Source organism: Leuresthes tenuis, unplaced genomic scaffold, assembly GCF_036924035.1.
Source record: "Leuresthes tenuis unplaced genomic scaffold, fLeuTen1.0.hap1 SCAF_18, whole genome shotgun sequence".
Classification (NCBI taxonomy): domain Eukaryota; kingdom Metazoa; phylum Chordata; class Actinopteri; order Atheriniformes; family Atherinopsidae; genus Leuresthes; species Leuresthes tenuis.
The window spans coordinates 229,662-257,257 of record NW_027325372.1 but is presented as its reverse complement, the minus strand read 5'-3'; the positions used below and the strand labels follow the sequence as shown (position 1 = coordinate 257,257).

General features: G+C 48.6%; 1 protein-coding gene across 3 annotated transcripts in view; it reads right to left on the bottom strand.

Moving 5' to 3' along the window:
* ext1c (exostoses (multiple) 1c) overlaps nucleotides 1-27,596 on the bottom strand; it is a 61,213-nt gene that overhangs the window by 24,151 nt on the left and 9,466 nt on the right. The gene's annotated exons all lie outside the window — the stretch shown is intronic.

Sequence of the window (27,596 nt, the reverse complement as noted above, 5' to 3'; positions counted from 1 at the left end):
TGTGAAAACTTCAGAGCTGCTTCCAGACATCTGTGAAAACTTCAGAGCTGCTTCCAGACATCTGTGAAACTTCAGAGCTGCTTCAGTCCAGAGGTTGGTTTCTTTCAAAAGTCCAACAAGCTGATTTCAGCCCAGACTGACCATAACTGCTGTTATAGGTCCAAACGGTTAGAAACACATGACAGACTGTTCAGTTCAGGGCGGCAGCCACATGGCATCATGGGTATGAGCCAATGCCCCCGTGTAGAGTTCCTGACCCTGACTCAGAGGTGAAGTAAAAGGACACCGACCCTGTTTGTGTTTGTGTCGTCACGGCGGGACGAGTGGACGTGAAGCAGATTTCATCACGTTGTGGAACAGTTTCTCCGGTGTTATCGGACACTCTCCTGAATCAGAGCGAGCTGGTTGTGCTGTACTCTGGATGCTGGTTGTGCTGTATTCTGGATGCTGGTTGTGCTGTACTCTGGATGCTGGTTGTGCTGTATTCTGGATGCTGGTTGTGCTGTATTCTGGATGCTGGTTGTGCTGTATTCTGGATGCTGGTTGTGCTGTATTCTGGATGCTGGTTGTGCTGTACTCTGGATGCTGGTTGTGCCGTATTCTGGATGCTAGTTATGCTGGTTGTGCTGTACTCTGGATGCTGGTTGTGCTGTATTCTGGATGCTGGTTGTGCTGTATTCTGGATGCTGGTTGTGCTGTACTCTGGATGCTGGTTGTGCTGTATTCTGGATGCTGGTTGTGCTGTATTCTGGATGCTGGTTGTGCTGTACTCTGGATGCTGGTTGTGCTGTACTCTGGATGCTGGTTGTGCTGTATTCTGGATGCTGGTTGTGCTGTATTCTGGATGCTGGTTGTGCTGTACTCTGGATGCTGGTTGTGCTGTATTCTGGATGCTGGTTGTGCTGTATTCTGGATGGTGGTTGTGCTGTACTCTGGATGCTGGTTGTGCTGTACTCTGGATGCTGGTTGTGCCGTATTCTGGATGCTGGTTGTGCTGTATTCTGGATGCTGGTTGTACTGTATTCTGGATGCTGGTTGTGCCGTATTCTGGATGCTGGTTGTGCTGTATTCTGGATGCTGGTTGTGCTGTACTCTGGATGCTGGTTGTGCTGTATTCTGGATGCTAGTTGTGCTGTATTCTGGATGCTGGTTGTGCCGTATTCTGGATGCTGGTTGTGCTGTACTCTGGATGCTGGTTGTGCTGTATTCTGGAAGCTGGTTGTGCTGTACTCTGGATGCTGGTTGTGCTGTATTCTGGATGCTGGTTGTTGAAGAGTTAAGCCTTTAATTCAGTCTGTTCTGGCTGAGTTTTCTCAGGTTAGCTGAGCTCTTCAGGGGATGAAGGAGGACACGGCCTTTAAGGAGCGGGTTAGTGTGAGGTTAAGGAAAAAAGGACTTTAACTCACTCCAGATACACAGTGACATGTGCTCAGAAGTGTGTGTGTGGAGGACTGCTGGACTCCTCTGATCAGGCTTCAGGTTATTTAAAGTCAAATCAGCTGATTTTATTTGGATCTTAATAAATCGAACTCTTCCTCTGACATCAACATTCAAACACTGACACTGGGGGGGGGCTGGGTTTCCCAGAGCTTGTCTCAGGTGTGATGGTGTGAGATAGAAAAAGGGTAAACCCAAACCCCCTCTCTCAGCAGGTATCTCTGGCCTGGTGTTACGCTGCTTGTTGTCCCCTCTTTCCTGTCCTCTCAGCCCCAGCTGGTCCAGGCAGATGGACCCTTCCTGGTTCTGGTTCTGATGGAGGTTTCTTCCTGGTTCTGGTTCTGATGGAGGTTTCTTCCTGTTAAAGGGAGTTTTTTCTCTCCACAGTCGCCTCCTGCAGCTCAGGATCAGGGGGAAGTTTCAGTTAATCTGTTGGTTTCCTGAGCCTAAGGATACTTTTCTTTAATTGGTTCTGTATGAATTGGACTCAGGTAATGAATTGGACTGTACTTTTCAAAATGTGCTGAGATGACATTTGTTTTGAACAAAACTAAACTGAATTCTGTAGACATCAAACAGGACTCTGACCACATGGAAGTCGCAGGTCAGAACAGCACAGAACCTCTAAAATGAGCGCCTTTTCTTCCTGATGGACCTTTGCTTTCTTTGGACCTGCAGGGTTCCTGTTAGCTAACAGGTGGAAACGCTCAGCTCGGCTGTGATGTTCTGAGATGTTCAGAAAGCAGGAAGAAGCAGAAGCTGGATACCAGGACCAACGATCCTGAGAAGTTCAGGTTAGTTCTGTTATCGTAGATCACCCAGAAAATGATGGAAGCCACTGATCTGGTTCTTCTTCTGATCGGCTCATGTCCTGAACCACTGCTCCAGGCTCCGTGGGACCGGGCTGGTTTTTGGGTTTTACAGAGAGTTCAGGGTCATAATGGCCGACCACGTGAGGAGCGGCTGCTCGCAGCTTCCCGGTATGACATCATCGGCCAGAGCTCTGGGAGGATGGCAGGCGTTTGGCGAGCCTGGACCTCTGAGAGCAGCCAGAACAGCAAGCTGTGGTTCTGAATGCTTCTTTTCACTTAAACTCACTTGATCTCAGTGTTCTGTTTCTAAATTAAATATCAGGATAAAAACACCCAGTCAGGTAACCATGGCAACAGTACTAAAGCTTTTTAATCCAAACACACAGCAGCTTGGAAGCTCTGGGAGATGTGGGCTGTGAACGTGTGGCTCTGTTCTGGTTCTGGGTTTGTGGGTCTGACCGGGTCCCAGAGTGGATCAGCCGGAGGGACACAGAATGCAGCTGAAGAGATTCAGTTCTTCCTCCTCGGTCCCTCAGAGCAACAATGGTTCCAGAGGGACTGTTCACGATGTTCAGGGTCTGCCTAACCCCAGATCTGAGCTTCAGTAACGATGCACTGCCTCCATCAGCGGCTGCAGTTTCTTTAAATATTCTATTCCTTCACATTATGAGGAACCTGGATCAGTACCGTGGATCTACTGGCCTGGTACCCTGACCCTGACCCTGCAGCACTGTCAGTGTGGTGCGATGCTCACTGACATGATGTGACAGGCTTTACTGTCCCTTTGTCATGGCCTCCAGGTGCCGTGCATTCAGCTGCCGTCACAGAGATAAAAACAGAAGAAACAACAATAATAATCCAGCCACTCAGAGGGGAACATTCCAGTGGAAAGTCCCACACAGCACTGTGTTACACAACCCACATTAAATACATGAAAGATGGACTTCAGCTGAGTAAAATACATCCAATAATGCCTACTCCAACTCAGGGGGGGTGAAATACATGAAAATAAAAAATAAAAGATCAATTAAATCCAATCAAATCAGCAGAAAAAGCATTAAAATATGTAAAAGTTTATAAATAGAAACAAATAGAATAATTTAAATTAATTAAAATGAATAAAACAGGCAACAGCCTCGATAAGTTAACAGATATCCTGCAGATTTCATGCAGAGACACATGAGAAAAGAACTGTTTTTAACCTGGATTTAAAAATGTCTCCATTTGGTGACAGTTTAATCTCTGGGTTAATCTAACCTAACCCTAAACCTAAACCTAACCCTAACCTAACCCTAACCCTAACCCTAAACCTAAACCTAACCCTAAACCTAACCCTAACCCTATCTCTGGCAGTTTGTTCCTCTTGTTTGCAGCATAGCAGCTAAATGCTGCTTCTCCAGGTTCAGTCTGGACTCTGGACTGGACCAGCTGACCCGAGGCCTTGGATCTAAGAGCTCTGCTGGGTTTATATTCTCTGAACATATCACAGATTCTGGGATTTATAAACCATCAGCAGGCTTTAACATCTATTCTGTGACTGACTGGAAGCCAGAGTAAAGACTTTAAAGCTGGTGTGATGTGTTCAGATCTCTGAGTCCTGGTTTAAACTCCAGCAGCAGCGTTCTGGGTGAGCTGCAGATGTTTGATGCTCTTTTTGGGAAGTCCAGTTAAAAGACCGTGATGGAGTCTCCTGGAGATGAATGCATGGAGGAGTTTCTCCTGGGTTGTGTCCGAAATCACTCACTCATTCCCTACATAGGGAAATAAATGTAGTGGACTATATGAGCCCAACAGAAAAATCTTTCCGACGCTACTCTTGACGCTGGTAATTACGTCATCACTGTCGTACAATTAAAACGTCCCACATTAACGTTGCCTCACACGTTTACTACTGCGTTTTTTAAAAAGAGTTCTGTCCCGTCATTTTATTTTCGTATTTTCTTTACTATTTAAGCATATTTTCATACTTTATTCCCTTGGCTCTTTAGTAACAGCAGGTTACAGTTTACCCTCCTGGAATGTTTAATTATATGCTGTTCGTTTTTTAACAATGAATGTAGGAAGCCATTTAAATGGCCTTGTTTTGAAATGTGTAATAAAATAAGAATGGAATAAGCTGCCTTCGTGGCCGTTGAACTGCTTCACAACTCACGAATTTGTCTCGCGCCTGTCATCCAACGGCGAACTACGAGCAATTCACCGGAAAAACGAACTTTTCCCAACCGGCTGCGAAGGCGAAACGTTGCATGATGGGATATGTTGCCCCGGTTCGTCCGTTTCGCAAGACCAAGTACGTACTCGTGCACTTGCTCGGATGGACTTGTCGGAAGTACAAAAGTCACAAGACAAGTAGGCATATTTGATACAGATGTTCACGACATTTCGCGGTGAATTCTGGGATACATTCAGTACGCCATACAGCAAATATCAATAATCACTAAACATTCGGACACCACTCCAAAATGGCGTGGCCACTATATGGTGGTTAGGGGGTGATTTCGGACACAGCCCTGGTCTTTTTGGGAGAGAAAACCTTTAATACTTCGGCTCTGTGACACTTTGATGACGGTGTCACTTACCTGACAACAGCCACGCGACACAACATCACGCAGAGCCCTGTACGGAGCACACCTGAGCCCCACATGTCTATCTGAGCTGCAACGTACCTTTGCGAAGTGAAGACGATTCGTCCACAGCCACCCCGACCAATGCAAGGCAGCTTAGCCTGAAGGTTCGGACCTCAGCTCGGTCTGTGAGGCTACCGCTCTGCTCCTCCACTTCCGCCCTCCTGTCACGCGCTGTCCCCGCCCCCAGCGCAGTCCCCCCGCTTCAAAGGAAAGTTGTTCCTGAAAGTCTGAACTCAGAGCTAATAAAGCTTCGGTCCCTTTGGGAGGAGTCTAATGCTGCGTTCACGTTACTGGGAAATCAGACATCTATTCAGTTAAGCAGCAGGAAGCCACACCAAACAGTCTTTCTGTGGGGGAGTTTTACTCAAATCCTTTAAAAAGGAAGTTGTTAGGCTGTCCTTTCATGTCTGAGGTCTGTGATGCGTTGCTGAGCATTACAATCACCACAAACTACAGCCGACATGTTCTGTAACGGAAACAGTCCAACACAACTTAAACGCCACAAATGTTACAGCTCTATCATTAATATTAATTTCATTATCATTATTACTTATAATGATTGCTTAAAGGGGAACTCCGGTATTTTTAAACCTTATTTCTGCATGAAATACGTTCATCTGCTCACTGAGAACAGTTTGGTGAAAGTCATCTAAGATCTAAGAGCTCTGCTGGGTTTATATTCTCTGAACATATCACAGATTCTGGGATTTATAAACCATCAGCAGGCTTTTAAAATCTATTCTGTGACTGACTGGAAGCCAGAGTAAAGACTTTAAAACCCTCTGAAGGAGGAACCCTCTGAAGGAGGAACCCTCTGAGGGAGGGAGGAACCCTCTGAAGGAGGAACCCTCTGAAGGAGGGAGGAACCCTCTGAGGGAGGAACCCTCTGAGGGAGGAACCCTCTGAAGGAGGAACCCTCTGAGGGAGGAACCCTCTGAAGGAGGAACCCTCTGAGGGAGGAACCCTCTGAGGGAGGAACCCTCTGAAGGAGGAACCCTGTGAGGGAGGAACCCTCTGAGGGAGGGAGGAACCCTCTGAAGGAGGAACCCTCTGAGGGAGGGAGGAACCCTCTGAAGGAGGAACCCTCTGAAGGAGGAACCCTCTGAGGGAGGAACCCTCTGAAGGAGGGAGGAACCCTCTGAGGGAGGGAGGAACCCTCTGAAGGAGGAACCCTCTGAAGGAGGGAGGAACCCTCTGAGGGAGGAACCCTCTGAGGGAGGAACCCTCTGAAGGAGGAACCCTCTGAGGGAGGAACCCTCTGAGGGAGGAACCCTCTGAAGGAGGAACCCTGTGAGGGAGGAACCCTCTGAGGGAGGGAGGAACCCTCTGAAGGAGGAACCCTCTGAGGGAGGGAGGAACCCTCTGAAGGAGGAACCCTCTGAAGGAGGAACCCTCTGAGGGAGGAACCCTCTGAAGGAGGGAGGAACCCTCTGAGGGAGGAACCCTCTGAGGGAGGAACCCTCTGAAGGAGGAACCCTCTGAAGGAGGAACCCTCTGAGGGAGGAACCCTCTGAGGGAGGAACCCTCTGAAGGAGGAACCCTGTGAGGGAGGAACCCTCTGAAGGAGGGAGGAACCCTCTGAAGGAGGGAGGAACCCTCTGAGGCAGGAACCCTCTGAGGGAGGAACCCTCTGAGGGAGGAACCCTCTGAAGGAGGAACCCTCTGAAGGAGGAACCCTCTGAGGGAGGAACCCTGTGAGGGAGGAACCCTCTGAAGGATAATATATCTATATATATCTTGACCTCGTAAATGAGGGAAATATGAGCGCTCTAAAAACACGTGTGTTTAGTTCTGAGTTTAGTTCTGAGTTTAGTTCTGAGTTTAGTTCTGAGTTTAGTTCTGAGTTTAGTTCTGAGTGTGTTTAGTTCTGAGTTTAGTTCTGAGTTTAGTTCTGCTGTTTAGTTCTGAGTTTAGTTCTGAGTTTAGTTCTGAGTTTAGTTCTGAGTTTAGTTCTGAGTTTAGTTCTGAGTTTGGTTCTGAGTTTAGTTCTGAGTTTAGTTCTGAGTTTGGTTCTGAGTTTAGTTCTGAGTTTAGTTCTGCTGTTATCAGTATGCTCAGAGTGTGTCGCAGGTTTGAGATGCTTTGTGAACTCAAACTAGTGATGAATGTGGAACACCTCAGAGAAAGGGTGCAACGATTAGTCGACGCTGTCGACAAAAATCGAAAACAGAATTAGTCGCCGACGTATTTAATTGTCGGTTACATCATCACGTCTTTTTCACGCTGTCGAGCTGAACATCGTGTTTCATACGGAGTGAGTCATCTCACTTCCTACCTATCTCTGCTCAGAGGTGCTTTACGGTGAATAATAGCGGGAGATGACCGTATAAACAGGGAAATGGCTCCAGGGTCTGGGAGCATTTCACCCTCAACTCCCAGAAAAAATAAGTTTAGTAAAGCCGACCTCACAGGAGCACGTCTGTCAGGCACGAGCATTTAAAGAGGAAGCAGGTTGGAGCTCTGGGACTCACCATGGTGAGATATTTAGCTTGTTAGCGTAGTGAGCTAAATGAGCAGAGTTCTCTTGGATTTGAACATTAAAATCGTGTCATTCAGCTTCAGTCCACAGTTCCAACCAGGCTGTATTCTTTTCACTTTCTGGTATTGATTTGACTGTTTGGTGCATTACTGCCGCACTCTTCTTAGCATTTTCAGTTAATGCTAAAAGTCTAGATGAAATATGGCTTGAAAGTCTCCTTTTTTCAGTTTTGGATGTTTTAATTAGTAATTAACAGATTAGTCGATTAATCGTTTCAATAATCGATGACAACAGAACACAGTAACTGAAGCCCCTGGGCTGCTCTGGGCCCTGAAAGCACCACACATTAACACTGCATTACTGCCCTCAAACATCCAGACCAAACACAGTCGATGAGAACACGTGAAGCTTGTTTCAGTCATGTTTGGTCAACATTTATTTTGATTATAGGTTCATAGTTAAAATCCTCCTGATAATCCTCACATTTCTTCTTTCTATCGTTTTTATCCCTGTGGTTGAACCACAGATTCAGACCGTTTCAGACACCAACCTGCAGGTGGCGCTAACTGCTCAGAGCTGTTGGTGTCACACAGGTCAGAGTTCAGGAAAGGAACCTGTCTTAAGCCTAGTTTATGCTTCTGCGTCACGTCGACAGCATATCTACGGTCGACGCGGACTCCTACGCCGCAGCCTGACGTGCGCCTCCCCCCTGTAACAGAGTCCAACAGAGTGTAGCCTACAACTGACTGGAAGGAAAGCTTCTTCAGACTCGCCAGCTTCCTGTTGGTACTGGACGGTTCTGTGTGGATCTGCTCTCAGCTTCATTTGTTAATTTGAGCTTGAAGCTCACTAAGCCTAACCCTAACCCCTAACCCTAACCCCTAACCCTAACCCTAACCCTCACTAAGCCTAACCCTAACTAACCCTAACTAACCCTAACCCTAACTAACCCTAACTAACCCTAACTAACCCTAACCCTAACTAACCCTAACCCTAACTAACCCTAAGCCTAACCCTAACTAACCCTAACCCTAACTAACCCTAACCCTACCCCTAACTAACCCTACCCCTAACTAACCCTAACTAACCCTAACCCTAACCCTAACTAACCCTAACCCTAACTAACCCTAACCCTAACTAACCCTAAGCCTAACCCTAACTAACCCTAACTAACCCTAAGCCTAACCCTAACCCTCACGATGAAGGCTGGTTAGCATTTCTGCTCCCTCAGATGTCTCTCTGCAGCCAAACATGTTGCCCCCTGCTGGCCATTTATCAGAATGCAGCTCCAACCTGTGGTCGTGTTTCAGACCTGGAGGTCCGGTCTGCAGGCGTCCATCATGACAGCATTTGTCTGGGTTACGGTGACCATAACACACTATAACATACATGAGTGAGAGGACTGCACTCAGCTGAGTCCTCCCACCCTCACCAGCGCCACGCCAACGCTTCAGTTCCTCTTCACTCTCATTTTTAGCTTTGGCAAACAGCACGCCGAGCAGCGCGTCCCTCACACACGCAACGCCAGCACACACAAAATGAGGCGTGAAGTTAATTAGACACGGAGCTGAGAGGGAAAGTGTTCTCCTGCTGCGACACAATCAGCTCCACTGCACCTCCAGGGAGTGTGTTATCACACAGGGTCTGAACACACACAGCTGGAGAAACTAACTCAGATACACACAGGAACAGTCAGCAGCAGAGCTGGATCAGCAGCAGAGTTCTGCTCTGATGAGGCAGAACAGGCCTGAGCTCCACCTCCACCTGTGGGCCTGGTCCTGGTTTACCTGAGATCAGCCTCAGGTGGGCCCAGCTGTCAGCTCGGAGGAGTATCTCCACATATGCTCACCCAAATCATCAGGTCCCCAGGGTGTGTTAAAATGAGGTAAACACAGCAACACGGGACGTATTCCACGGTTCAACCCAAGAGGAGACAGACACGGGCAGAGCTTCTTCAGGAGTCTGATGTGGACCATTTTTATTCTCTGGAAACAGCTGACTGGTCATGTGACCGACTCAGTAAAGCTGCTTCTGTGTCAACCACCACGAAGACCAGCTTATCTTATAAAAAACACCACCTTTCAGTTCCTAATATATAAACCGTTGGACCGTTTAGTTCATCGGTGGATGTTCGAAACACACCCGTGTTGTTCAGTGATGATCTGAAAACTGCTGAATTACTGAACCTTTAACCTGTAAATGTTCACAGAGCAGCAGCTCAGGTTTTACTGTGAGCAGCTCCAGAGTCTCACAGAGCTGAGGCGTACAGAGACAAAGCACCGACAGACGTGTGAGAAAACATGTCCACTTTTATCTCCCTGTTCGCTGACGTCACAGAAGAAGAAGAGAAGAAGAGTGAAGTAGCAGGGATCCAAATGTTGGTTTACGCCTAACTGGGCCACAGATGAGCTGGTGACCACAGTGCATCCTGAGGGAGGAGAGGTGCATCATGGGAAGAGAAGATCCAGGATAAAAGTGAGTAAACTTGGATAAAAGAAGAAGAGGAGGGTAGGCAGTAATTAAACAACAGGAGTGTCTAACAGCCCCCTACTGAGCGCGCTCAGAGCGACACGGCAGCTGATTACAGCCACAGTTCACACCTGGAACTCTGAGCTGTGCCGTAAAGCTGCAAAACGGGCAGAATGCAGAGGGATGAACCCCATGTTTCAGAGCTGCTGTCAGGAGGAGGAGGAATGACATAATAAAGGTCAAAAACCCTGCTGTATGTGGTGCCTTCTCCAAACTGAGTCCACCTGAGCATCCCCCGACAGCCCCATCATACAACCCAGACACCACAGCAGCCGGCGGGGCCCAGAGGGGTCCAGAGGGGTCCTGAGGGGCCCGGAGGGGTCCAGAGGGGTCCAGAGGGGTCCTGGGGGGTCCTGAGGGGCCGAGAGGGGCCCAGAGGGGTCCAGAGGGGTCCATTGGGGTCCTGAGGGGCCCAGAGGGGTCCTGAGGGGTCCTGAGGGGCCCAGAGGGGTCCAGAGGGGTCCTGGGGGGTCCTGAGGGGTCCTGAGGGGCCCGGAGGGGTCCAGAGGGGTCCAGAGGGGTCCTGGGGGGTCCTGAGGGGCCGAGAGGGGCCCAGAGGGGTCCAGAGGGGTCCATTGGGGTCCTGAGGGGCCCAGAGGGGTCCTGAGGGGTCCTGAGGGGTCCAGAGGGGTCCTGGGGGGTCCTGAGGGGTCCTGGGGGGTCCTGAGGGGCCCAGAGGGGGTCCTGAGGGGTCCTGAGGGGTCCAGAGGGGTCCTGGGGGGTCCTGAGGGGTCCAGAGGGGTCCTGAGGGGTCCTGAGGGGTCCTGGGGGGTCCTGAGGGGTCCAGAGGGGTCCTGGGGGGTCCTGAGGGGCCCAGAGGGGTCCAGAGGGGTCCTGGGGGGTCCTGAGGGGTCCTGAGGGGCCCGGAGGGGTCCAGAGGGGTCCAGAGGGGTCCTGGGGGGTCCTGAGGGGCCGAGAGGGGCCCAGAGGGGTCCAGAGGGGTCCATTGGGGTCCTGAGGGGCCCAGAGGGGTCCTGAGGGGTCCTGAGGGGTCCAGAGGGGTCCTGGGGGGTCCTGAGGGGTCCTGGGGGGTCCTGAGGGGCCCAGAGGGGGTCCTGAGGGGTCCTGAGGGGTCCAGAGGGGTCCTGGGGGGTCCTGAGGGGTCCAGAGGGGTCCTGAGGGGTCCTGAGGGGTCCTGGGGGGTCCTGAGGGGTCCAGAGGGGTCCTGGGGGGTCCTGAGGGGCCCAGAGGGGTCCAGAGGGGTCCTGAGGGGTCCTGAGTTCACACCCTGATGGGTCGGACCTTATTAAATGGGAACTGACCCCGTCTGCAAAGAAAAGATGGATGTAGCCCATTCTGCTCCTCTTCCTCCGACTGCTTCATCTATCGGTGTGTAGTTTTTCTGTTTTATTTTGTATTTTTCTGTTTTATTTTGTATTTTTCTGTTTTATTTTGTGCTTTTTTTCTGTTTTATTTTGTATTTTTCTGTTTTATTTTGTATTTTTCTGTTTAATTTGTGGTTTTTCTGTTTTATTTTGTGCTTTTTTCTGTTTTATTTTGTATTTTTCTGTTTTATTTTGTATTTTTCTGTTTAATTTGTAGTTTTTCTGTTTTATTTTGTGCTTTTTTCTGTTTTATTTTGTATTTTTGTTTAATTTGTGCTTGTTCTGTTTTATTTTGTGCTTTTTCTTTTGTTTTTTAATTTAATTTTGTCATTTTTCTTTTTTCTTTTGTGTTATTTTGTTTATTTTGTCTTCTCTGTTTTAAAATTTTCTTTAGTTTTTTTCTGTTTTCTCTGGGTCAGATTTCCTTGTCTTGGTTTTTACTGTTTTTTATATTCAGCAGATGTAGTCTCAGTGTGGTTCTGCCTCAGTTCTGTTCTTGTGTTTCTCTTTCAGTCCTGATCTCAGTTTAGTTTCCAGTTTACTTTATCTTGGTTCCTCCCCAGTAGCTGGTTCCCTTGGGTTGCTTCCCTCAGCTCTGCTGCACACCTGTCTCTCAGCTGCCGTCTCATCAGTTCCTTCAGTATATAAGCTCCATGTTTCTTTATCAGCTCCTCTGTTGTATTAAGTTTCAGAGCCCCACTGAGCTGTGGAGGTCCCTCCAGTCGGCTGATGAACAATCAGAGAAATGAGTCACAGTGAGGGAGGAAGAAGAGGAGATGAAGCAGGGCTGGGCCATGAGCTGATGTGTGACAACATTTACATAGAAACCAGAATATTTCTGACTTGAAAATAACAGGAATTGACCTCTGGACGTTTGTTAGCTGCAGATAAAAGCCTGATTTGCCTGATTTGCACATTTCCCCACAGCTAATCAGAACTCCCTGCCTCTGAATGTACAGCTTCACCTCATTATGTTTGTGCTCATATCGATCCGGATAAGACGGCGTGTGACGATAGGAGGGAACAAAGCTGAGTTTGTCGTTGATTCTTTCTGAAAGTGAAACTACTGCAGAAGCTTCTTTATGCAGGCCGAGCTCATCAAACTGCTGCCTCTGCGGCGCCACCATCATTAGACCACTCAGTGGAAACCAGTCTGAGTCCCTGCTGCCGGGGGGTTCGACGTGTCCGAGCAGAGCGCCGCCGCCGCCGCCGCTGAGAGCAGCGAGCAGCGAGCAGAGGGAACATTATGGATGCAGCAGTGCAATCAGCCCCAGGCCGAGCGGAGTCTGAGCTCCGTGAGGGGGGGGGGGGGGCTCCTCCACATTAAGAAATGTCTCTGCTGATCATCCCAAGCAAATAAAAACACTCTGATGATGAATACGGACATTAAAGCTCCTGCCTCTGCATATTTTCCCATAAAAACAGTGTTAAAGAGGCCAAACTTCAGTCCTCTGAGCCACAAAGTCGGTCTTCTTCGGACTGAAGAGGTTTTTCTGCAGGGATCAATGAGGCCGACGTTTCCTGCATAAACTTTGGAGGTAAATTTGTCAGAGAGGCGCTCTCATGGGAGCTGCGTTTTATGGGACTTTAATGTTGTTACTGCTCATCTGCTGCAGTCGCCCTGAAGTGGAATAATAGCAGCAAGAAGCAGACTCATTACACACTGAGGTGAGATGACCACACAGTGACAGAGAAGCCTCTGCGCCCGTGGACTCTGCTCTGCAGGGAAGAGGCTGCGGCCATAGATCAGAACCTTTATCGGCTGCTCGGATTCCCTTGAGTTCATCAGGCTGCAGGATAAAGTGCAGAGACTGAATATAGATTGACTCTTTCACTGTCTGCTGAGCAGGCCTGGACACTCCATCAGCCAAACCCTATTAGAGGCCATGATGGAGTGTGTCAGGCTGCTGGAAGAGCAGGGCGGAGGGTGTCTAATGGACAAAACATCCTGCTCCTGCTTTATCTGCACCGCTGAAAGCTTCCAGCCTTTCTTTAAGTCATTCATGTTGTCTTTGGACGTATTGGGCCCACTCTGACATCTCTCAGAAACACGGGGTATGAATCCTTCCCCGGCACCGGCAGGTCAGAGTAAATCACACAAGGATCAGGGCCAGAGTCATTACATCAGAAGCATGGGAGGGAGGGGGAGATCTCTGGTTACAGAGACGGAGCGATAACCAGCGGACAGCTGGGAGCACAGAGGGAAACATGAGCCGGGCCGAGTCAGAACCATCAGCTGGGAGAAGCAGAAGTGAGTCATTTGCTTCTGGCACTGGGTGAAAGGTCGAGACAGACGCCAGCAGCAGACTGTTGGAGGTAGCTGCAGCGCAGATACACCATAAATACACCGGGCCAAGCAGAACCGGTCAAAGATACACCATAAATACACCGGGCCAAAGCAGAACCGGTCAAAGATACACCATAAATACACCGGGCCAAAGCAGAACCGGTCAAAGATACACCATAAATACACCGGGCCAAAGCAGAACCGGTCAAAGATACACCATAAATACACCGGGCCAAAGCAGAACCGGTCAAAGATACACCATAAATACACCGGGCCAAGCAGAACCGGTCAAAGATACACCATAAATACACCGGGCCAAGCAGAACCGGTCAAAGATACACCATAAATACACCGGGCCCAAGCAGAACCGGTCAAAGATACACCATAAATACACCGGGCCAAAGCAGAACCGGTCAAAGATACACCATAAATACACCGGGCCCAAGCAGAACCGGTCAAAGATACACCATAAATACACCGGGCCAAAGCAGAACCGGTCAAAGATACACCATAAATACACCGGGCCAAAGCAGAACCGGTCAAAGATACACCATAAATACACCGGGCCAAAGCAGAACCGGTCAAAGATACACCATAAATACACCGGGCCAAAGCAGAACCGGTCAAAGATACACCATAAATACACCGGGCCAAAGCAGAACCGGTCAAAGATACACCATAAATACACCGGGCCAAAGCAGAACCGGTCAAAGAGAACTTCAGGAGGGAAGAGCACAGAATGAAGGAGGAACATCGCGCACTTTGTGGAGCTTCTCTGATTTATTCCCTCAGAAGTCAACATAATGATCCCAGTTTTACTGGAAGTCTGAGCCGGACCTGAGCGATCTCTCCGGAACCGGATCGCTGTCACACCAGTATCAAAGCAAACTGTGTAATGGGTCCACTGGTCCTGTTCGGCACAGTGGACCCATTCATTCGCTGTCCACTCTGCACCAATCAAACTACACCTGAAGGGCACCTGACCTCCGCCCTCACTGACCATCATGCACTGCACTCAGGAGCAGTTCTGACCCGCTTACAGAAGCCCGGTGAGCAGATCATCCTCCTCACAGGTGGTTCTGACACATCCAGCTGCTTTTCATGAGTAATACAACCTTTAGTTGCATATCGAATATTTCCTGTCTGAACTACGGAAGCCCAGAGGGAGTTAGAGAGAAAACCCATTTTCTCTAAGAAGACACTGTCCTAAACCACAAAGTCCAACTGATTGATGACATCATTAGTTTGGCCCCAGCTCCACTTCCTGTTCCTGTGTCACATGGTACAAGCAGGTCCCTTTTTTCAGGCTGAGTCCCAACAGCAGCTGGATTCCTGCTGAGTTCATCTCTCCAGGCTCTGAGCTTTGTGTTTGTGGCCAAAGGCTCACAGGTTTGGACCAATCAGCATCCTGAACAGGCTGCTTTTTGATTGGAGGACAGAAACCTTTAAATCTCACAGTGTCACCACCCAGCTTTGCACCACCGCAGCTTTGCACCACCGCAGCTTTGCACCACCGCAGCTTTGCACCACCGCAGTATACTGAAATACCTTTTCACCCCGGTGAGCCTGAGTCTGTTGGTTATATCAGAGCTTTTCCAGTTCCACATGGATGAAAACCATCCGCTTGTTCAGTATTTGCTGCATAATCATATCGAAGCAAACTGTCATCGATAATGTGCAGTTGAGCCCTAACATCCAGATGTTGAGCCCTAACATCCAGATGTTGAGCCCTAACATCCAGATGTTGAGCCCTAACATCCAGATGTTGAGCCCTAACATCCCGATGTTGAGCCCTAACATCCAGCTGTTGAGCCCTAACATCCAGATGTTGAGCCCTAACATCCCGATGTTGAGCCCTAACATCCAGATGTTGAGCCCTAACATCCAGATGTTGAGCCCTAACATCCAGATGTTGAGCCCTAACATCCCGATGTTGAGCCCTAACATCCAGATGTTGAGCCCAGTTTCTGCTGCTGTGTTCTCACAGCTGGACAGACATCAGGGGACATCTGTGTGGACTCCTCAGGGCCGGAGATGAGGACCCAGAGCTTAGTTTACGGCCTGCAGACCCTCTCAGTGAGGACATATGAACACCAGGCTGAAGCTGGAACTGACACCAGCTCTGACACAGGATGCAGGATTATCTTCGGTATTTACGCCTGATCTCACTCAGGAGCCGACTGATACACCGTTTGTATATATTCTGGCTGCTAAAGTGACTCCATATTAAATATCTTTCTGTGAACAGCATGAAATGATGCATATGCTGATTTTTTCAGCCTCACCTCCTTGCTGTGACATTTTCCCCACTGTGGGACAAATAAATCTCATCTTAACTCAAACTGCAGGAAGACTGGAGTGAATGTGGAGAATTTCAGCTGAAGTGTTACGACATATTTCCATGTTTTCAGGCTGCAGACTGAAGGCTTAACTGTCCTTTATTTAGAGAATTTGCAGTTTTAATCTGCCTCAACCACCTGCTGTTAGAGTGAAGATATGAACAGAAGGCCCTGGCTCAGTGGGTCGGTTCCCACTCGCCACTCTAAAAGATTGGTGACACTCACAGCTGGGGGTGTCAGTCCATCTCCTTGCCCTTGAGCAAGGCACCGTACCCCCATGCTCCCCAGGCGCTGTGCATGTATGTGTTCAACAGGTGGCAACCTGGATGAGTTCAAAGCGGAGGACGCATTATTTCCTGCTTTTGATGAATAAATCTGATCCTATTCTTAATCAGAGAGGATGGCTGCTTCTCAGCATCTGCTGCTGGATGCAAAGGAAATGAAACGAGCAGCAGATCGGAGCTCAGGTTCTAATCTGCGCAGGAGGCTGTTAGCTCACAGAGTTAAAGCCAACCCGGGTGTGCATTACCAGGCTGCGGTGCAGCGGACTGCAGGACATACATCAGACTGAAGTGCAGCTGAGGCTAGCTCAGCCTGAGTCTGAGAAAACAACACCGGACATGTTTCTGGGATGACTCGGCGTGTTCCTCATTCATCAGAGGAGATGAGGAGGAACTTCAGAGCAGAGCCAGCATGGCTGTCACTGAATAAGAACCCAACAGCAGAACCATGAGTCATTCATCACTATCTGCTTTGTGGCAGAAGCAACAGCCTTAATCTGGGGCACACACACTATATATATCCTATAAAAGGTGTAAAACAGAAAAAACACAAAATAAAACAGAAAAAACTACAACATAAAACAGAAAAAACACAAAATAAAACAGAAAAAACTACAAAATAAAACAGAAAAAACTACAAAATAAAACAGAAAAAACTACAAAATAAAACAGAAAAAACTACAAAATAAAACAGAAAAAACTACAAAATAAAACAGAAAAAACTACAAAATAAAACAGAAAAAACACAAAATAAAACAGAAAAAACTACAAAATAAAACAGAAAAAACACAAAATAAAACAGAAAAAACTACAACATAAAACAGAAAAAACACAAAATAAAACAGAAAAAACTACAAAATAAAACAGAAAAAACACAAAATAAAACAGAAAAAACTACAACATAAAACAGAAAAAACACAAAATAAAACAGAAAAAACTACAAAATAAAACAGAAAAACTACAAAATAAAACAAAAAAAAAAGGCCCGGGCCCTAATGGCGAATGCCCTATTGTTCCTGAAGGCGCACTGCGAAAAAAAAGTTCCAATTCAGGTCGCAAGGCGCCCAAACAAGGCCTGTGAAAACCTGGAGGGAGAGTTTTACACATATTTGTTTATTTTGGATAATCCCAACCCATCCTATGGATTAAAACTGGGCCCCCTCCAGGAGGGCCAAAGTCATCAGGTTACAGTAGTTACTGCAGAGTGGAGCACATCGATCTCACTGTAAAATAGGACAAGAACAGATTTGTACCATCAGAGGAGTTGAGTGAAGGCCAAAGACCTTCATGCAGAAACACTATGGAACTATATGGCCATAAATAAGCAGAGCTACAACACAATAGAGGCTGGAGAATTAATTATCCAGTAACACGCTGAGTTATGAAGCATAAAACACAATCAAGGTTGTCATTCACCATCAGTCCAAATCCAAATCCCTGTTTAACCCCAATACCCCAGATCACAGGTCATCTCAAGGCTGATGGTGCAGCATACATTAGTGAGTCTTTGAACCCTCCAGTGGTCGGGACTAATGCTGTGTATCGTTCATCTCATCAAACAGCCAATCAGAGCCCTCTGTTGTACATTAAAGCAGGAAAGAAGGAGCCGTTATTAAAAACCTTTCCATCTGGTTGGAAACCTTCATGACACATTTTTTTCTGACCTCATTTCACATCACAGATCTCCGACAGTTTAGGACTCCTGGAAGGAAACTGATAAAAATGATTTTGGGCCAGTCTAATTGCTGCAGAATGTGCCGTAATGACTGGCCTTTTTTTACATTAATGATTCAAACTAACCGACGCACTTGCTGCAGATCATTGAAACTGGTTTCAGTTAATTAGCCGAAAACAAGGCCCTTGTTGGCGGTTAGCACCGCCGCCTTACAGCAAGAGGATTCCAGGTTCGATCCCCACCCAGTGTGGACTTTACATGCTCTCCTTGTGTATGGGTGGGTTCTCTGGCTTCCTCCCGCTGTCCAAAACATGCATGTTAGGTTAACTGGTGTCTCTAAGATTGTTCCGAGGTGACTGAATGTGAGCGTGGAAGGTTGTGTGTCTCATTAGTCTCTGTGTGGCGACCTGTCCAGGATGCCCAACCGCTGGGATAGGCTCCGCCCCCCCGCAACCAACCAATGGATTAAGCAGGTATAGAAAATGGATGGTTAGCTGAAAACAAATGAATCCCCTTAACTCCATCTCTGCCCCCGCAGAAACGCCAGGGCTCACTCAGTCCGAGAGCATGAGCTGGTAGGGTCAGAGGTCACGCTGTCAGACACAGTCAACATGTGAAACCAGCTCGAGAAGCGTCTCCCTTTGTGGTGGTCGTTTCCGCTCCAGTTGGTCTGAACAAAGCTGGCACACTCACTGGAGGCTTTTCCTGCTGTGATCGCTGCCGTGGACACCAGCTCCATAACAGCCGCAATCACAGCTCTGAGCGGGCAGCCATTAAGAAGACATCCACACTGCTGCTGGGGCCCGGGGCCAAACGGACTCACCTTCAAACCTCTAAAGCACCAAAGTAACGCTGATGGAGGACGGAGGAGCTGGATGGTTTATTATCTGCACAGGTTTGAAACCATGATCACACACGTCTTTAAGGGTGTGGCCAGCAGGTGGCGCTGGTCCAAACGGAGCAGGGCCCGCTACAGGAAACTAAACTTAGAGCAGCAGCTGTCTCTGGACATGAAGAGCTCTGAAACCAGAACGTAACGGCGATCAGAGGATCCTCACTTCACATGTGACCCAGATCATCAGAACCTGCACCTGGGAATCTGCAGTGAGACTACAGCCCTGGATCTGAGCTCCAGGATCCGTCCAGAGGAGGAGATGATGGGAGGAAAGTTGAAGAAAGAGTGAGTCTGAGAGGAAAGAAAGTGCAGCAACAGCAGTTTGTGATCCAGGACCTCCCACCTGTGGGGTGCAGGTATGTCTGACTGCTGCTGTTTCAATGCGAGTCATGTTCTGGTGAGGCTCCAATATGTCAACCACAAGCTTTCGACACTCTGAAAGCGTCACAAGTTAAATTATAACCTTCAGTCCTCCAGAGAAACTCAAACAGACACATTCAGGAGGAGGGAGGATCAGGTTTTACAAACACAGAACAATGAGGGCTTTACAACTGGACCACAACATTTATTGAGAAATAACAAGCAGGTTCAGACGGGCTCATGTTGAACCAACATACAATATTTCATACTGTATTCAGGCTGGTGTGTTCCTGCCAACACTGAACCTTCCAGCCAAACACATCAGCTAAAGGAGCTCCAACTGATCCTTTACCCCCCAGAACTGTGTCAGGATTCAGGAACAAGCAGCTCACTGTCTTTGTTCTGGATCAAACCGGGCGGCTGTAGCTCAGGAGGAAGAGTTAGCTCTGCTGCAGCTAACTAAGCGTGTTCACTGAACCGAAGCCATCACACTGATGGGAGCGTTCCCCTCCATCTTTAAAACATTAATGTGACATCATGCATCTGACTACCTGCTGGAAAGTACCTGCTCACCCTGTCAGCCTCCTGATAGGCCGTCAGCTTCACCAATACCCCCCCACCTGCTGCAAAACAACCCCACCGGCGTCTGTTTTCTCTTCCTCCCTCTAAAGCTGCTCTGTTCTCACATTCTTCCTCATTTATATTCACTGTACGCTCCACAACTCTCCAAAGTGCAGAAAGTAGGCCATTAGAGCTGCTTCTCCTTGGCTTCAACCAACCTCCACTTCTTTGTCTTCCCCCTCCTCCCCTGCTGGCCTTTAGCCCTCCTCAGCTTCTCTGTAGGCCTCCTCTTCCTCTCCCTCTCTCTGCCCCCTTTCTTTCATCCATGGGAGTTTAATGTGATTTTCAGGGTTAAAATCGTTCTTTTCTTTAACAGAGTGAAAATGTGCTGATTGAAAACAAACTTCCAGCCGGTTGTTTCTTGCTGCTCCGAGGAAACGTGATGAAGAGGAGCTCTGAGACAGCGGCACTTTAAAGCTGCTCATGTTTCTGGTTATGATCTGCCTCGGTTCTTCTGCCTCGGTTCTTCTGCCTCGGTCTGGTTCTGCCTCAGTTCTGTTCCTGCTTTAGTTTCATATTCATCTGGTTCTGCCTCAGTCTGGTTCTGCCTCGGTCTGGTTCTGCTTTAGTTTCATATTCATCTGGTTCTGCCTCGGTTCTGTTCTTGTGTTTGTCTTTCAGTCCTGGTCTCCTTAGTTTCCCACACTCAGCAGTATCTCTTACACTGTTTGTATTCTGTTTAGTTTTGAGTGTTTCCTGTTTTATTTTGTTCTGTTTCCTGTTTTATTTTGTTCCGTTTCCTGTTTTATTTTGTAAGTCAGCTTCCTGTCCTCCTTCTGGTTGGACCTGGATCCAGTTAGTTGATGATGTTCTGTCACTGTTTTAATCTCCTGGGTTTTCCTTGTTGAGTCTGTTTCTGTCTTTGTGCTGCTCTTTCTGAACTTTGGACTGAGTTCATTTTGAATATTCTTTGAGTTTTCTGCTGAGCGGCACTTTATTTAGTGAGTAAAATAAACACTTTTGGTTGTACACGCTTCATCTTTAAATCCTTACAACCACAAGTAAGAGTGAAGACTGATGAGGAGCACATGTGTCGCAGGATGATGCGTAAGCATGGAAAGAACCAGACATCCCATTGGCTTGGGGAGCAGAGAATTAGGAGGCCATTTATTTCCAAGAGGACAGCGGGGGGGAGACCAGCTGTACATCAAACTTCCCACCACAGAGCTGTGCTTTCCTCAGCTCAAACATGAACATTTAAAACACTTCTGCATCTCTCAGCATTTGTCTGAACAACCTTTAAAATACTGCTTTTAGACCCAAGATGGCCTCCACAGGGGACACCCTGAAAGATGATGCTTTTAAATGATGAAACTTTCCTCTCAGATGGAATATAATCCACAGCCATAAAGCAAAGTAAAGCTGAGTGTGTGAGTGGGCTTAATACTCACCTTCCTACACAAAGGTTAAAGGTAGTAAACAACATTTAACCTCTTCTCTGTGGAGGTTAAACATTAAATGTTCTCATATTGAAACAGCAGCTTGTGATATTCAGATATTTGTGTAACAACACGACTGTTGGATAAAACCATCATAAACACATTCAACTGGACCGGAGTGCAGTGTTCCTGAGAGAGAGAACAGGAGTTATCTGTTGGTGTCCTGAAGCCTGGGAGCTGAATCTGCTGCAGAGCTCTCAGAATAAAACGCAGCCGAAGGAAGTCGCTGACAGATTCTTGGTTTTGTCTCTAACGCCGGGGCTCAGTTGGACTCCGGGTCTTTCAAGGCTAATCTGCTGGAGCAGCAGATGCAGACGCTTATTAACCTGAAGCCACCCTGTAAGAGCCTCACCAGCAGGCTCTCACCCACCCTAACCCCACCTGGGTGGAGTAGTGACGCTCTCTGTCGTTTACGACCTTTAACCTTTGACTGAAATGCTCCACGGGCCTAATGCTCTCTTCTTTCCCCAAAGACAGACTCAAACATTCAGAAACAGCTCATTCAGGCTGTGTCCTTCTGTCTGTGGACGGGGGGCACAGACCCCCCCCTCAGCCCTGCCCAGCCGGGTGTCTGAGTGGAATAAATGAACTCATTCATGGTGGGAAGCTGCTCCTTCCTGATGCTGCCCGGCAAACATAAACAGAACCAGCACAGAACAGCTGATCCAAAAACCAGAAATCACTTTAGTTTCAGTCTGAAGGTTCATGAAAAACCTGTGAACTACCTGCTGTGTATCAGAACCAGAACTACTGGTGGCCCACTGGTTATTTCAGAATCATCACAGGTGCAGAGCTGGAAGCTGCTGGTTCTGTTCAGGATGGATTGCCCTGATGTTGGACCTTTGAATGTTCCTCTGAGGTCTTACTGAGGTTTGACAGATGGTCTCTAACTTCTCTCTGAGGTCCACCAGCTGCTGAATGTTCTGATCCATCCTGCTCTTTGTCTCCGTCTGATCGGACCGGGTCAGCCGTCCCGTCAGAACCTCAGTTACTGCAAACTGGAAGTCGAGCTAGCAGCAGTTCATCTACATGACTTCCAGCTCACATCCTGTTCAGAACCGGTGTCGGTCCGTTCAGGATGTTGCTTTTAACTGCTGAAAAAGCGACTCGTCATGTGACATGTATGTTAAAACCATACATGTTAAAACCATACATGTTAAAACCATACATGTTAAAGCCATATATGTTAAAACCATACATGTTAAAACCATACATGTTAAAGCCATACATGTTAAAGCCATACATGTTAAAACCATACATGTTAAAACCATATATGTTAAAACCATGAATGAATCGTGGTTTTAAGATCTGAGCGGAATGCAGTTTTTCACGTTTTTGTGACACTTTTCATCCTCCTGCAGCCGGACATTTTGGACGTTAAACAGTGAGCAGCTGAACGTCCAGAAGAAGAAGAAGAAGAAGAAGAAGAAGAAGAAGAGTTTATGCTGCAGCATGTCTTGATCTGACTATTGCACCTTGAACATTGCACTCTGTGGAACTCCGGCACACATGCTCAGCTACAGGAGTTTTATTTCCTATCGTATAAAGTGTGTATATTCCTGTTGTATCTTTACACACGCTACCCTTTTACCACACGCTACCCTTTTACCACACGCTACCCTTTTACCACACGCTACCCTTTTACCACACGCTACCCTTTTACCTCACGCTACCCTTTTACCACACGCTACCCTTTTACCACACGCTACCCTTTTACCACACGCTACCCTTTTACCACACGCTACCCTTTTACCACACGCTCCCCTTTTACCTCACGCTCCCCTTTTACCACACGCTACCCTTTTACCTCACGCTACCCTTTTACCACACGCTACCCTTTTACCACACGCTACCCTTTTACCACACGCTACCCTTTTACCACACGCTACCCTTTTACCACACGCTACCCTTTTACCACACGCTACCCTTTTACCACACGCTCCCCTTTTACCACACGCTACCCTTTTACCACACGCTACCCTTTTACCACACGCTACCCTTTTACCTCACGCTACCCTTTTACCACACGCTACCCTTTTACCACACGCTACCCTTTTACCACACGCTACCCTTTTACCACACGCTACCCTTTTACCACACGCTACCCTTTTACCACACGCTACCCTTTTACCACACGCTACCCTTTTACCCCACGCTACCCTTTTACCGCACGCTACCCTTTCACCGCACGCTACCCTTTTACCACACGCTACCCTTTTACCACACGCTCCCCTTTTACCACACGCTACCCTTTTACCACACGCTACCCTTTTACCCCACGCTCCCCTTTTACCACACGCTACCCTTTTACCACACGCTACCCTTTTACCACACGCTCCCCTTTTACCACACGCTCCCCTTTTACCACACGCTACCCTTTTACCGCACGCTACCCTTTTACCACACGCTACCCTTTTACCACACGCTCCCCTTTTACCACACGCTCCCCTTTTACCACACGCTACCCTTTTACCACACGCTCCCCTTTTACCACACGCTCCCCTTTTACCACACGCTACCCTTTTACCACACGCTACCCTTTTACCCCACGCTACCCTTTTACCACACGCTCCCCTTTTACCGCACGCTACCCTTTTACCGCACGCTACCCTTTTACCACACGCTACCCTTTTACCACACGCTACCCTTTTACCACACGCTCCCCTTTTACCACACGCTCCCCTTTTACCACACGCTACCCTTTTACCACACGCTACCCTTTTACCACACGCTCCCCTTTTACCACACGCTACCCTTTTACCACACGCTACCCTTTCACCACACGCTACCCTTTTACCACACGCTACCCTTTTACCACACGCTCCCCTTTTACCACACGCTACCCTTTTACCACACGCTCCCCTTTTACCGCACGCTACCCTTTTACCGCACGCTACCCTTTTACCGCACGCTACCCTTTTACCACACGCTCCCCTTTTACCACACGCTACCCTTTTACCACACGCTACCCTTTTACCGCACGCTACCCTTTTACCGCACGCTACCCTTTTACCGCACGCTACCCTTTTACCTCACGCTCCCCTTTTACCACACGCTACCCTTTTACCGCACGCTACCCTTTTACCGCACGCTACCCTTTTACCACACGCTCCCCTTTTACCTCACGCTCCCCTTTTACCACACGCTCCCCTTTTACCACACGCTACCCTTTTACCACACGCTACCCTTTTACCACACGCTACCCTTTTACCGCACGCTACCCTTTTACCACACGCTACCCTTTTACCACACGCTACCCTTTTACCACACGCTACCCTTTCACCACACGCTCCCCTTTTACCGCACGCTACCCTTTTACCGCACGCTACCCTTTTACCTCACGCTCCCCTTTTACCACACGCTCCCCTTTTACCACACGCTACCCTTTCACCACACGCTCCCCTTTTACCGCACGCTACCCTTTTACCGCACGCTACCCTTTTACCGCACGCTACCCTTTTACCGCACGCTACCCTTTTACCGCACGCTACCCTTTTACCACACGCTACCCTTTTACCACACGCTCCCCTTTTACCGCACGCTACCCTTTTACCGCACGCTACCCTTTTACCGCACGCTACCCTTTTACCGCACGCTACCCTTTTACCACACGCTCCCCTTTTACCACACGCTACCCTTTTACCACACGCTACCCTTTTACCGCACGCTACCCTTTTACCGCACGCTACCCTTTTACCGCACGCTACCCTTTTACCTCACGCTCCCCTTTTACCACACGCTACCCTTTTACCGCACGCTACCCTTTTACCGCACGCTACCCTTTTACCACACGCTCCCCTTTTACCTCACGCTCCCCTTTTACCACACGCTCCCCTTTTACCACACGCTACCCTTTTACCACACGCTACCCTTTTACCACACGCTACCCTTTTACCGCACGCTACCCTTTTACCACACGCTACCCTTTTACCACACGCTACCCTTTTACCACACGCTACCCTTTCACCACACGCTCCCCTTTTACCACACGCTACCCTTTTACCGCACGCTCCCCTTTTACCACACGCTACCCTTTTACCTCACGCTCCCCTTTTACCACACGCTCCCCTTTTACCACACGCTACCCTTTTACCGCACGCTACCCTTTTACCACACGCTACCCTTTTACCGCACGCTACCCTTTTACCACACGCTACCCTTTTACCGCACGCTCCCCTTTTACCACACGCTACCCTTTTACCTCACGCTCCCCTTTTACCACACGCTACCCTTTTACCACACGCTACCCTTTTACCGCACGCTACCCTTTCACCACACGCTACCCTTTTACCACACGCTACCCTTTTACCGCACGCTCCCCTTTTACCACACGCTACCCTTTTACCTCACGCTCCCCTTTTACCGCACGCTACCCTTTTACCGCACGCTACCCTTTTACCTCACGCTCCCCTTTTACCACACGCTCCCCTTTTACCACACGCTACCCTTTCACCACACGCTCCCCTTTTACCGCACGCTACCCTTTTACCGCACGCTACCCTTTTACCGCACGCTACCCTTTTACCGCACGCTACCCTTTTACCGCACGCTACCCTTTTACCACACGCTACCCTTTTACCACACGCTCCCCTTTTACCGCACGCTACCCTTTTACCGCACGCTACCCTTTTACCGCACGCTACCCTTTTACCGCACGCTACCCTTTTACCACACGCTCCCCTTTTACCACACGCTACCCTTTTACCGCACGCTACCCTTTTACCACACGCTCCCCTTTTACCGCACGCTACCCTTTTACCGCACGCTCCCCTTTTACCGCACGCTCCCCTTTTACCGCACGCTACCCTTTTACCGCACGCTACCCTTTTACCGCACGCTACCCTTTTACCGCACGCTCCCCTTTTACCTCACGCTCCCCTTTTACCACACGCTACCCTTTTACCACACGCTACCCTTTTACCGCACGCTACCCTTTTACCGCACGCTACCCTTTTACCGCACGCTACCCTTTTACCACACGCTACCCTTTTACCACACGCTCCCCTTTTACCGCACGCTACCCTTTTACCGCACGCTCCCCTTTTACCGCACGCTCCCCTTTTACCGCACGCTACCCTTTTACCGCACGCTACCCTTTTACCGCACGCTACCCTTTTACCGCACGCTCCCCTTTTACCTCACGCTACCCTTTTACCACACGCTCCCCTTTTACCACACGCTACCCTTTTACCACACGCTCCCCTTTTACCGCACGCTACCCTTTTACCGCACGCTACCCTTTTACCACACGCTCCCCTTTTACCGCACGCTACCCTTTTACCGCACGCTCCCCTTTTACCGCACGCTCCCCTTTTACCGCACGCTACCCTTTTACCGCACGCTACCCTTTTACCGCACGCTACCCTTTTACCGCACGCTCCCCTTTTACCTCACGCTCCCCTTTTACCACACGCTACCCTTTTACCGCACGCTACCCTTTTACCGCACGCTACCCTTTTACCGCACGCTACCCTTTTACCGCACGCTACCCTTTTACCACACGCTACCCTTTTACCACACGCTCCCCTTTTACCACACGCTACCCTTTTACCGCACGCTACCCTTTTACCGCACGCTACCCTTTTACCGCACGCTACCCTTTTACCGCACGCTACCCTTTTACCGCACGCTACCCTTTTACCGCACGCTACCCTTTTACCACACGCTACCCTTTTACCACACGCTACCCTTTTACCACACGCTACCCTTTTACCACACGCTACCCTTTTACCACACGCTACCCTTTTACCACACGCTACCCTTTTACCACACGCTACCCTTTTACCACACGCTACCCTTTTACCACACGCTACCCTTTTACCACACGCTACCCTTTTACCGCACGCTACCCTTTTACCGCACGCTACCCTTTTACCGCACGCTACCCTTTTACCACACGCTCCCCTTTTACCACACGCTACCCTTTTACCACATGCTACCCTTTTACCACACGCTACCCTTTTACCACACGCTACCCTTTTACCACACGCTACCCTTTTACCACACGCTACCCTTTTACCGCACGCTACCCTTTTACCGCACGCTACCCTTTCACTTTATTTTGCCCTTTCAACCTTTCGGCAATCTTTCTGACAGCAAAGAAAGAATCTCATTGTGCAGGAACATGTTTCTAATATGCACTGTATATATGACAATAAACGCTTAAATCTTGAATGTGTTGTCTGATGCTCTTCATTATTCTCTTAAAAATGATGCTCAGAACTGAAGATAACTCGCCTGAGTTGGACTACCAGCTGCTTTCAAACACGATAAAAGTCACAGCTCTCTGTGCTGTTGTTATCTGCAGCTTCTTCTGAGCACACACACATTCTACCAGGTTTCTTTACAACCAGTGTAAAAAACACACAAACAACCAGCAAATGCATGTCAGCCATCCAGGTCAGGTGATCTTCAGAGCTGAATCAGGTCAGCTGGACTTCTTCTTGGTTCCTGAAGACGTTTCTCTCATCTGAAAGGCTTCTTCAGTTGT